The following is an 11,601-nucleotide window of genomic DNA, read 5'->3' on the forward strand; positions in this document are numbered from 1 at the left end:
GAAAACCAATGGAGATGGGGTTTTGCCATGCTGCCCAGACTGGTCTCGAACTCCTGAGCTCAAGCAATCCTGCCCGCCCCCACAACTGGCTTCCCAAAGTGCTGGGATTATAGGCATGAGCCACTGTGCTCAGCCATCTTCTCATTTTTATAACAGTCGAATTCCCTAAAATAAATCCATGATTAAGTTTCTAGTTTCAACATCTTACAACCAAATAAATGTAGTAGTTAAGAGTTCTGACTTTAATGTCAGATAGACCAGGGCTCATATACAGAGCACCAACTGAGAAGTTACTTAATTTCCTTAGTTTCCTTATATGTAAATTCACAGATCTGTAAAAAGGATTAAGTGAGATATATATGTATGTGCTTAGCACAGTACCTGGCCCAGAGTCAGTGCTCAGGAAATGTTAGAGCTCATTAATATGTATTATAATCAAATAAAATATGAGAAGACTGAAAATAGAAAGAAGAAAAAAATCACCCGTAGTTCCAACACCTGAACTGATTTTGAACTATTTTCATTTTGTCTTTTATCTGTGTGTAAGTGAAAGAAATGTTATATATGATTCTGAGAGGCAGTGCTGGTAGCTAGAATGCCCTTTGTTTGCCAAGTCATCATAGGTGGTGAGGATAGAATCTGGAGGTGGAAGCTGGGGTGTGTGAGTGCAGAACTGCTCTGCATAATGATGGGAAAAGGCAAATGAGATTCCCTAAGGAAGAAATAGTTTAATCCCTGGATTAGATCTTTTAAGCACTCCCTAAAGACAGAGAAGGAAGCCATTAAGTGTTCTGAGTCTTAGAACTGCCCCTGTCAGACTAGATCACTTTTGTGATATCTCGTATGCCAGTTTCCAATTTGCTGAAGGTATTGAGTCCCTGAGAGCTGAGCCTGAGACACATGTGCCAAGAGTCCTTTATCAATCCTTCTATCTCCTCCAGGTCATTCTTTTCTAACCCATTCCTCCTAGGGCAGCCATAGTGGTCTCTTCCATGCTTCCCTGTCTCAGGTCAGGCTCTTTTGAAAGTGGGCATACTCATGAGCCATCTTAAATCACATTAGTCAGTAGTGCTGCTAATGCCTTATTAGTAGGGAATCTGGACCAGAAACATTGCTTTCCTATGGGCTTGGGTAAAAGCCACTAGAACCCAAGGAGACAATACTTGTCCAAACTGGTTTATAACCAAAAGCTAATGTTACTGAGTGATGGTCCAGGGAAAAAAATTATTTACTACTAAAATCTAGGAGCCAATATTTTAATATGATAGTTTACTTTTATTTCTATTCACAGGTTGAATATTTTAGAGTGGTTTGAAGGTTATCACTTCTCTATGATGTTCTCTATCAGTCTCTATTTGATAAGCGATTTGAGATTATTAATTTAGTTTATGAACCTATGGAAGAAGAATGTGAATGGAAACCAGATGAAGACGATGAGATTTTGGAGGAGTTGAAAGAAAAGGTCAAGATTGAAGATATGAAAAAGGATGAAAAAAAAGAAGACCCCAAAGGAATTCCTGAATTTTGGTTAACTGTTTTTAAGAATGTTGACTTGCTCAGTGATATGGTTCAGGAACATGATGAATCTATTCTGAAGCACTTGAAAGATATTAAAATGAAGTTCTCAGATGCTGGCCAGCCTATGAGTTTTGTCTTAGAATTCCACTTTGAGCCTGGTGAATATTTTACAAATGAAGTGCTGACAAAGACATATAGGATGAGGTCAGAACCAGATAATTCTGATCCCTTTTCTATTGATGGACCAGAAATTATGGGCTGTACAGGGTGCCAGATAGATTGAAAAAAAGGAAAGAATGTCACTTTGAAAACCATTATGAAGAAGCAGAAACACAAGGGATGTGGGGCAGTTTGTACTGTGACTAAAACAGTTTCCAGTGACTCTTTCTTTAGTTTTTCTGCCCCTCCTGAAGTTCCTGATAATGGAGATCTGGATGCTGCTGCTGAAGCTATTCTTGCTATAGACTTTGAAATTGGTCACTTTTTATGTGAGCATATAATCCCAAGATCAGTGTTATACTTTACTGGAGAAGCTACTGAAGATGATGATGATGATTACGATGAAGAAGTGGATAAGGAAGGGGATGAAGAAGGAGATGAGGAAAATGATCCAGACAATGACCCAAAGAAAGATCAAAACCCAGCAGAGAGCAAGCAACAGTGAAGCAAAATGGATGTGGCCTTGAGGATAACCTGCACTGTGATAGCCTAAACACAACTCTTATTTACTTACAGCCTTATGTTTTTGTATTTTCTTGGTAGACTAGGTAATTTTTTCAAGGGCAGAAAACTGATATTTTAAAGACCAATTTGTTCTACCCAGCATTTTAACTAGTTTTTCTGCCAGATATGTTGAATGCACAAGTTCTGTCATTCATGTTCATTCACTACTACATAATTTGGTTCTTCTGGAATATTTTTATGTAGCTCTTGGAGTACATCTATACATCTATGAATTAACAACCGTTAAAGGAAACACTTTTTTTTCATAATTTTTTCCTTGAAGAACAAAGTATATTTTTAGCTGGTTATTGAATAGGGTTAAGTCTGCTTGGATTAGCTGTGCCTTTCATTACTTTGTTACAGAAATGCAATGACTTCTACTAGGATAATTTATTATTTAAAAAAAATGTCAAGACAACCATATGGTTAAGAATTTCCAGTATGACCACACCCAATAACTGTATTAGATTGTTAATGAATTATTGTGTTATAGGTGACATAGTTAACTGAAAGTTACCTGATTCAGTATAGCTACTGGTATCACAGTGAGGTGAATAAAACAGGATTTTCAGAAGTTAGCCTGAATTTAACTGTACTTTTAAATTTAACCTATATTAAATATCTTTTATTTGTGGTAGGGTCTACCTTCTGCTTCCCTGGAAAGGATGAATTTACATCATCTGACAAGCCTATTTTCATTATTTGTTGTTTGTTTGCTTGCTTTTGCAGCCTAAAATAAAAATTTCAAATACAATTTTAGTTCTTGCAAGATAATGTCTTAATTTTGTACCAATTCAGGTAGAAGCAGAGGCTTAGCTTGAATTAAGGGTTATACTCAGTTTTTACCACCTTATTGAAGAAAATGATACCAGCTTTATTTAATAAGCAAATGTAAAAAAAAAAAAAAAGGAGAAGGAGAAGAAGAAAGAAGAAGGAGAAGGAGAAGGAGAAAGAGAAGAAGATCTTAAGTGATTTGATACTTTTTTTTTAATTGAAGTTCATTTCTTTGGGTTAGAGCTAGAGAGAAGGCTTGAAGCTTCTGTGGTTTCTTCTAATTCTTATTGCTTAAAGTATGAGTATATCACTTACCCATGATTCTGTTTACTATGTATTAAAATGGGTAGTACTATTTACTTAACTACCTCATGGATGTGTTAAGGCATATTGAGTTAAATCTTATAAAATGCTTCTCAATCCCATTAAAAACTCAAAATTTTAGGCCTATTTGTAATGCCAGTGTAACACTCAGCATTTCATTCATACTACGCTTTGATAACTAAACTGGAAAACGAAGGTTAAGTACCTCTACTCTGGATCTGGGCAGGCAACATTCTTTTAGGTCTTTGTATGGCTCCCATTTTTACAGAAATGGATGGATTTCACAAGGCCCAAGAATTTTTTTCAGATATTTTTGATGACTGTATTTTAGTAAACACTATAGGAAGAGCACTATATAGTATTGTAGTCATGAGACTAAAGTGGAAATCAGACTATTTTTGACAAAAGATGTCATTAAATTTCAGACTGTAGAGCCACGTTTACAATGCCTCAGGCTAATTGTAATTTTGGGGTTGAACTTTTTTTGATGACAGTGAGGGTGGACTGGATTGTCATTAGAGGAAGGTCTAGATTTCCTACTCTTAATAAAATTACATTGAATTCATTTTTAGAGGTGATGAAAACTTCCTTTTTCAGAAGTTAATGTTAAGGTCTTGGAATGTGAACACATTGTTTGTAGTGCTATCCATTCCTGTCCTGAGATTTTAACTTACTACTGGAAATCCTTAACCAATTATAATACCTTTTTTCTCTTTATTTTCAAAATTATTTCCTTTGCTTTGATTAGACCCTCTGTGCTTTCTTTTTCTTTTTTTTTGGTAACCATAATTCATCTAAATGCAGCTTTTTCTGAACTTTACAGATAGAATCCCATTTTTAATGAACTGAAGTAGCAAAATCATCTTTTTCATTATTTCAGGAAATAGCTATTGCCAAAGTGAAGGTGTAGATAATACTTTGTCTTGTTATATAATGGGGATGTAGTTTGCAGAAGAATTTTCTTTATAAAATTGAAGTTTCAAGAGATGTCAGTATTTATGCCAGTTTTCTAGTTCCAGAATGATTCCATTCCATTCTAGAAATTTGAAGTATGTAACTTGAAATCCTTAATTAAATTTTAATTTAATTTTATAAAACAAAAAAAGAAAGTTACCACTTCTCCATTAAGTAAATCTGAACCCTAAAGACTGAAGATCCTGTATGTTGCCAGAGTTATAACTCAATTAGAAAGATAAAGAGGTAAAAAGAATGAAATGGAATAGGCCCTCTCTATTTCTATCGCTAACCTTTGGGAAAATTTTTTTTATAGAAACAGAAGCTTCTTCATTAGCCATCTATGGAAAGATTTTAGGCTGAGTCCAATTCACAGTGATTACCCTTTACTAGAACCATGGGGGAACTAGTCACTTGGTTTGATAGAGATTGTTAGGAAGGAGGGGAATAAATCTGGAAATCTTAGATAAAAATCATTTGAGAAGATGTTAGTGAATGTCCTACAAATAAATACCACATGTAAATGTTCTATTAAGCATTTGGTAGAAAGCTGGCCAAGATGATCCTTAGCAGGTGCACAAACTAAATTGGGGTGGGGATGGGAGTGAGGACAGGTAAGATTTGGAAGCAGCAACAGTTTCACAGGCAAAGCTAGGACCTTTTGGGGAATTCAGCTGGAAACAGTGGCAGTGTAGAGGAAAAGAGCTCAGCACTATGATTCCAGAGTGTCAAGCCCAGAGAGTCCAATAGCTGAGGTTCTGGCTTTGCCAAGTTACCAACATGGAAGGTAGGGGTGCATAGAGATGACTGGGGAATCCCAGGTAACAAAAGATTCAGGCTCAGAGGAGCCATTATGGAATTCAAGGGAAGATTTCCTTGTACATATTTCAGGATTATTTGGCTCCTATATTAACTAGTACTTTTTACCTTCAAGTAAAACACAATCTAATAAAAAGTGTGGCTTAAGTAAAATGGAAATGTGCTTTTCTCTCAAGCAATGGAAAATTGAGCAGTTGTTAGTCTAGAGCTCATATAGAAGCAACCAGAATGTCAGCGAATCCCACCTTTATTCTTTCAGATGTCAGCATCCTTAGCATCTAGTTTCCATCTTCAGTATTGCTTCATGGTCACAGTTAGTTACTGCAGCTCCAACCGTCACATCCACCGTACAGGATGGAGGAAGGAGGAAGAGGGGAAAGCAGACATATGCTTATCAACTGAGTCAGCCAGTACCCTTTAAAGTGCATTCTCTGCAGTACTCCACCCTGTGATTTCTGCTTACATCCTTTCACCAAATCTGTTTGATATGACCAATCCTAACTAAAAGAATAGCTGTGGAAATAGGTTCTTCAGCTTAGCATTAAGTTGCCTTCAATAAAATTGGAGTTCTCTTAGAAAGATAAAAGGGAGTTATGGACATTAAATTTGCAATTAGAAATCTCTTCCACAACCTCCTAACCAAAGGATGGCTGAAAAATTATTTCCAACTCCCAATTATGTGTTGGGTGAGGCTCTAGATGTACTGATATTCTTGGGATGCTTTTTCATTGATTCGAGGGAAGGACAAGGCAGTTTATAGACAGCTTATTCCAACACTGGGTTTGAACTAAGTTGAATTAAGGAAAAATAATGATAATAAAAAGGGGATGCCTACAGGAACAGTCTGAAGGAAGTGAACGAATATGCTTTGGCTCTGTGTCCCCACCCAAATCTCATAGTGTAGCTTCCATGTGTTGTGGGAGGGACCTGGCAGGAGATAATTGAATCCTGGGGGTGAGTCTTTCCTGTGCTTTTCTTATGATAGGAATAAGTCTCATGAGATCTGATGGTTTTAAAAATGGGAATTTCCCTGCACAAGCTCTCTCTTTGCCTGATGTCATCCACGTAAGACGTGACTTGCTTCTCCTTGCCTTTCACCATGATTGTGAGGCCACCCTAGCCACATGGAACTGTAAGACCATTAAACCTCTTTCCTTTGTAAATTGCCCAGTCTTGGGTATGTCTTTATCAGCAGTATGAAAGCAGACTAATACATGAATCATAATGGTTACAGTGTTGGGTGAGGCGATGGGATCATAACTTTTCTAGTTTTCTGTTATGCATTTGTATTATTTCAAATATTCTTGTACTCTTTTGATTTCCTATTGAATTCTTTTTTCCTATTTTAAGACTCTGGAGAAGGAAGGCATTTGGGCCAGCCTACTTAAAGTGAGACATATGCCCAATGTGCAAATTAGGCCAAAAGGCCACAAAATGTGTTTAGGAAACAAACCAGGGCATGAGAGATTGCACTTGTATAAACATATTGTGTGTGTGTAATATTGATCTCCATGTCACGAAGGAGCCATAATGAGCTGGCAAAATCTCCTGGGAAGGAAAATTAGAGGATGAGAAAGTTACTCCATGAAAGTTAGTGAAGAGTTGGTGGCACATTTGGAGGCCTGCAGTAGAAGGACCTGGGGTCTAGGCCTTTTCCCACTCTTCCCCTTAACCAGCTGTATGATCCTGGGGAAAGTAACCTATTTAGTCTTGGATTTTTAACCTATAAAATGGGAAAATAGAACAAGATGATAATTAAAATCCTTTGATATCAAAATAGTTTTATTTTCCATAATTGTTAACCTAAAAGATAAAATGATAAAATATTTCTGGAGGTGAGGGTAAGGGGGAATGAAAGTAGACAAGTAGCCTAGCATGTGAAGAGGTTTCACCAAGAGTAAAACACTTAGAATAACGTGAAAGTAAGAAAACCATCTGGAAGCAATTTTGGGTGCATAGTAGCTATATGGAACCTCTTTGGATTGGAGATTTACCCAATTTATGAATCGAACTCTGTTGTTGAATTGAATATCCTGATTGCAATTCTAGCACCAGGAGGGGATTCCTTATGTGCATCTGGTTGTAGCCACCCAGTTAAAATTCCCACAAAAAGGAATTAATTTTTTAACTATCTAAGTCAATGAAATGGACTAAATCCCATTAGGAAGATTTCTAACATAATTATTTTTAAATAGCATTATTTCCACAATTCTTTTAACCTTGCCATATAGCTTTCCCTAATGTTCGTTTTTCCAATCCCAGGTCCTTTTATTTTTAAACCTCTACAGGTCTTTCCCTGTTTAAATTTAGGAACATCCCCTGATCAATTTATCTTACTTTTCTAATTGCTTTTTAATTGAATTATATGTACTTTTAATTGGAAAATTCAGTGTGTGTGTGTGTGTCTGTGTATGGGTACACATTGTACATGCAAGAGAGTGCTATGGTTCTTCTCATTTTTCTGGAAAATATAATATAACATACTGCTCTAATGAGATTATTTTTTCAAATGCAAATGATGCCCTGAATTCTGCAGAAGAAATGGAGTTTCTCTCCCTGCACTATCAGACAAATTACAATTATTTTGTTACAACAGCTCTTCCTTGAGCAAAACCTTGCTCATTCTTCCTGCCTCCAGCAACTTGAAGATAAGGAGGTAAGTTTGTTTCCTGGGTTGGTGGGTAAGCCAATGAGCAGAATGTTAAGGAAGAGGAAGAAGAGTAGTGGAGATTTAGCCCAAATTTAGCGGAAATTCAGGCTCCTTTCCTTCAACTGTGACCTCAATGCATCCTCTACTCTTTGATCTCCCTAAGCCTCAGCCTTCACATTTCTTTGATACATTCAGGATTCTAAAACTTCTGGTCCAAGTTCCCGCTTTCATTTTCAGTAAATGGCACTGTCATCATTCCTCATGAGTCTGCTCTTTCAAAGTCTTCCTTCACTAACATAGAGAGAGAAAACTCTTCCCATCCTTCTTCTCTTATTTTATCCTGTTGATCCAGAGAAATAGGGACCTCTTCGTCTAAAGTTAATTATTGCAATTTATATTCCTCCAAAATCCTGGGAGAACTCATCTCTGGATAAACCTGAATGAGTTGGACTATCTAACCCTTCCATCAAGGCCAGACTAAAAACAAAACAAACAAACAAAAACTCGGAAACAAAAAGCAGTCTAGGTCTTTACTAAAGTTTCTTAAGGAGATGGGGAAGGAATATACAAAACTTCCTTGAAATATATTGTTGACTTTCCTTTCTAAATCCCACTTCCTTGCCTGTATCTCCTCTCTCTAATTCCCACTACCTAATCTTTCCTTCTGGAAGTTAAATTCATTACCTGAAGCCATTTGTCTGCTATCAGCTTTTCTAGCGACCCTCCCTCCTCCTCATCACATGGCAAAACTAAGGCTCAATAATTAGCTGCTCAAGAAAATTTTCTTTTTCTTTAGAGCTTAGGGGACTGGGTGATACACATTATTCAACATTATGAAACAAGGATAAGAATTATACTTCATAGAGTTGTTGTGAGAATTAAATGAGATAATATATGCCAAGTTTTTAGAATCGTGATTGGTACTAGGTAATAACTCAATACATTTTAGTTCCTATCATTTTTAGCTATTTTTCCCAACACATAACAATTATGTTTTCTTCTCTAACAGTTTTTATTTTGCATTCATTTCTGTTCTCTATCGGAACAACCTACATTTTTGGATCATTTCCAACTACTATTTTTTTTTAAATGTTAAGCTTCTTAAAAAGATAAGTTATCCTTTATGCCTATTACCTCAAGTCTCTGATTTCTAAGAGTTCAAAAGAAGTTAAAAGAACATGAAAAGAACATAAAGACTCATTCCAATACAAACTATAGCTTTAGAGTTCTCTGTTATTACCAAAGAATGATGAAATGAAGGGAATATCAGGCTATGTGGAGTGGGCCAGAAAGACTTTAGCAGAGTTTAGAGCAAGAGGAAAATAATTGTTGGCAGAGAGTGGGGAAAGGCTTTCAGATGGGCAAGAACTGTGGTTTGGAGCAAAAATGTAAAATGTGTTCAGAGAACAGGAAGAGTTTTAAAATGAAGCATAATGTCTGAAATAGAGCAATGAAATGAAATGTAAAGTTATTGAACAGTACTGTTTATGATAAAGAAGTAATTGGTAGAGAGCTTAAAGTGAATGCAAAAGTGTCTAGATTTCATGCAGGGAGTAAGAGTAAGATTATGTAATTCAGGCTTATAATAATAATAATTATTATTATTATTTTGAGACAGGGTCTCACTTTGTCACCCAGCTTGGAGTGCAGTGGCATGATCTCAGCTCATTGTAGCCTCGACCTCCCAGGTTCAAGTGATTCTTCTGCCTCACCCAAGTAACTGGGACTATAGGCGCATGCCACTAAGCCAGGCTATTTTTTGTTGTTGTTGTTGTTGTTGTATTTTTTGTAGAGACGGGGTTTTGTCATGTTGCCCAGGTTGGTCTTGAAATCCTGAGCTGAAGTGATCTACCCACTTCAGCCACTCGAAGTGCTAGGATTACAGGTGTGAACCACTGCACCCATCTAGGCTTATAATTATTAATAATGACTATGTCGGTCTTATTTTTAGAGGGCTTACTACTAAGTGCAAAACACTGTGTAAGAACCTCCTGAGTGGTTTTCCTGCATTTCCTCGTTTTGTTAATTCTTTCCTCATCATAGCAGCCACAGCAATTTTTTTAAAATGCAAATCTGATCATGTTACTGACTCCTCCACATTTTTCTTAAAATCTTTCACCAGCTTCCCTTTGCTCTTAAGACAAAGATCAAAATCCTAACATATCCTATCAGGCCCTACTGCATCTGGCTCCAGCCTCTTCAGCTTCAAGTCTTATTCTCTTTTTGTCTCTTAAAACAAGCACTGGCATCTCCTGGCTTGGTGCTTCACACATGTTCTTTCTTAATCCTGGACAGCTCCTGCCTACACCTCTGGGTCTGGTTTACACTGCCTCGTCCTCCACATCTCCAAAAAACTTTGTCAGGGAAGTCAGGTGTGCCTGATTTCAAAAATCTTTCTCTGAACCTGTACTTAATTTTCTTCCTGAGCATATGAATAAGAGATTCAAAATGGCTCATCAGCTAGGACCCCTGGGTTTTTGCTAGGTTGTTTCTTTTATCAAATATTGGTGAGCTTGTTCATTTCAGTATTTCTAATAGTGCCTGGCACATAAAAGTGCTTGCTCATCGTGTAGTGAACTGGACGATAAGTGGAGGACAGGAATGATGCTTGAAGTAGATGATTCTTGCTGGTCTCTACAGACTCTACTGCTTCTAAAGACACACTGATATCCAGGACAGCTGGAGCACAGCTTTATTTGATAACAACTCCTCTCCTCCATATCTAAGGCTATATGGCAGGGCTCTCTGTAAAGAATGTCCATTTGTGCTGCAAAAAGAAATCAGTGAACCTGAGAACCAATCATTTTCCTCTTGCTTTCAGAGTTATAATACACTTGATGCAGCTAGGAATGAATTATTGCAGCAGAGCCGAGAAGGAAACTTAAAGAAAGATTTAGCTTATTTATTTTGTAAAAGGAAGAAACTGAGGTCCAGAGATATAAAGCAAACTAAAATAGAACTGGAACGAGATCTCATGTCTCTCTTTTACTGACTTCCAGCCTATGGAAGAAATTAAGTATCTTCATTTTATTTCCTAGCAGTAAGGCTAAATAAACTTTGCCTCAGAGAGAGTCACGCAGCCACCTTTTGCTGGGATATGACCCAGGGAAAGAGATATGGGCTGTGGCATGATTAGAAGATTCTAGAATAGCAGTACTGTGCAAAGATCAGTATTTCCTAGACAAGCACAACTTCTGACAATAAGATATACTCACTGGAAAGAGAAATGTAATTGCTTGACTACAGAGTTACCTAATCTAGTTTGGATCTTATTGTTGGAAAGTCTGATCAAATTTGAGTTCTCCTGCATGACTTTCTCAAATCTTTAGTGGTTCTAGCCTAAAGCAATCACTGCTCTCTTCCAAGGAGCTCTTACCACTGCTCTAACACTGAGTCTGTTTCTTTGTGGATATTTGTACCTTCCTGGTGTTATTTTTATCTTATAAATTTAAAAGGAGGTAAAAATAGGCATATGTCCTACCAGAGGTCATACCACTTCAATATTAGGACCAGTCTCTCTTCATTTACAAGGGTCAAAGCAATTTTCAGGCTAGGAGAGATGGACCAGGCAGCCCCAGTTCTCTCCTGGCTGCTGGTCCTCTGTACTTCCTGTCAGCCTGCCAGGAGCTGGTGCTGCAGCTCTGTCTTGGTGCCCATCATACTCCTGGTTGGCTAGGAGGCCCTGCTGGGTTTGGAGAGGGTCAAGGCACAAGGCCAGGCAAGATGAGAGGCCACAGAGAAGATGTGAAGAAAAAAAAAATCCTGGCAAAATGCATCAAAACAGTACTGAAAGCAAACCCTGGCTGTGGACTGAGGATTGGCAAGAGAGTGAAGTAGCC

The 11,601-nt window shown here is 37.4% G+C and overlaps 1 pseudogene; it reads left to right on the forward strand.

Annotated features, from left to right (window-relative positions):
• Window positions 1-1,310: 1,310 nt before the first annotated feature.
• LOC105724996 (nucleosome assembly protein 1-like 1) lies at window positions 1,311-2,407 on the forward strand (annotated as a pseudogene).
• The last annotated feature ends 9,194 nt before the right edge of the window (window positions 2,408-11,601 follow it).

Source organism: Aotus nancymaae, unplaced genomic scaffold (assembly GCF_030222135.1).
Source record: "Aotus nancymaae isolate 86718 unplaced genomic scaffold, 86718_ANA_hifiasm-v0.15.2.pri h1tg000011l, whole genome shotgun sequence".
NCBI lineage: Eukaryota > Metazoa > Chordata > Mammalia > Primates > Aotidae > Aotus > Aotus nancymaae.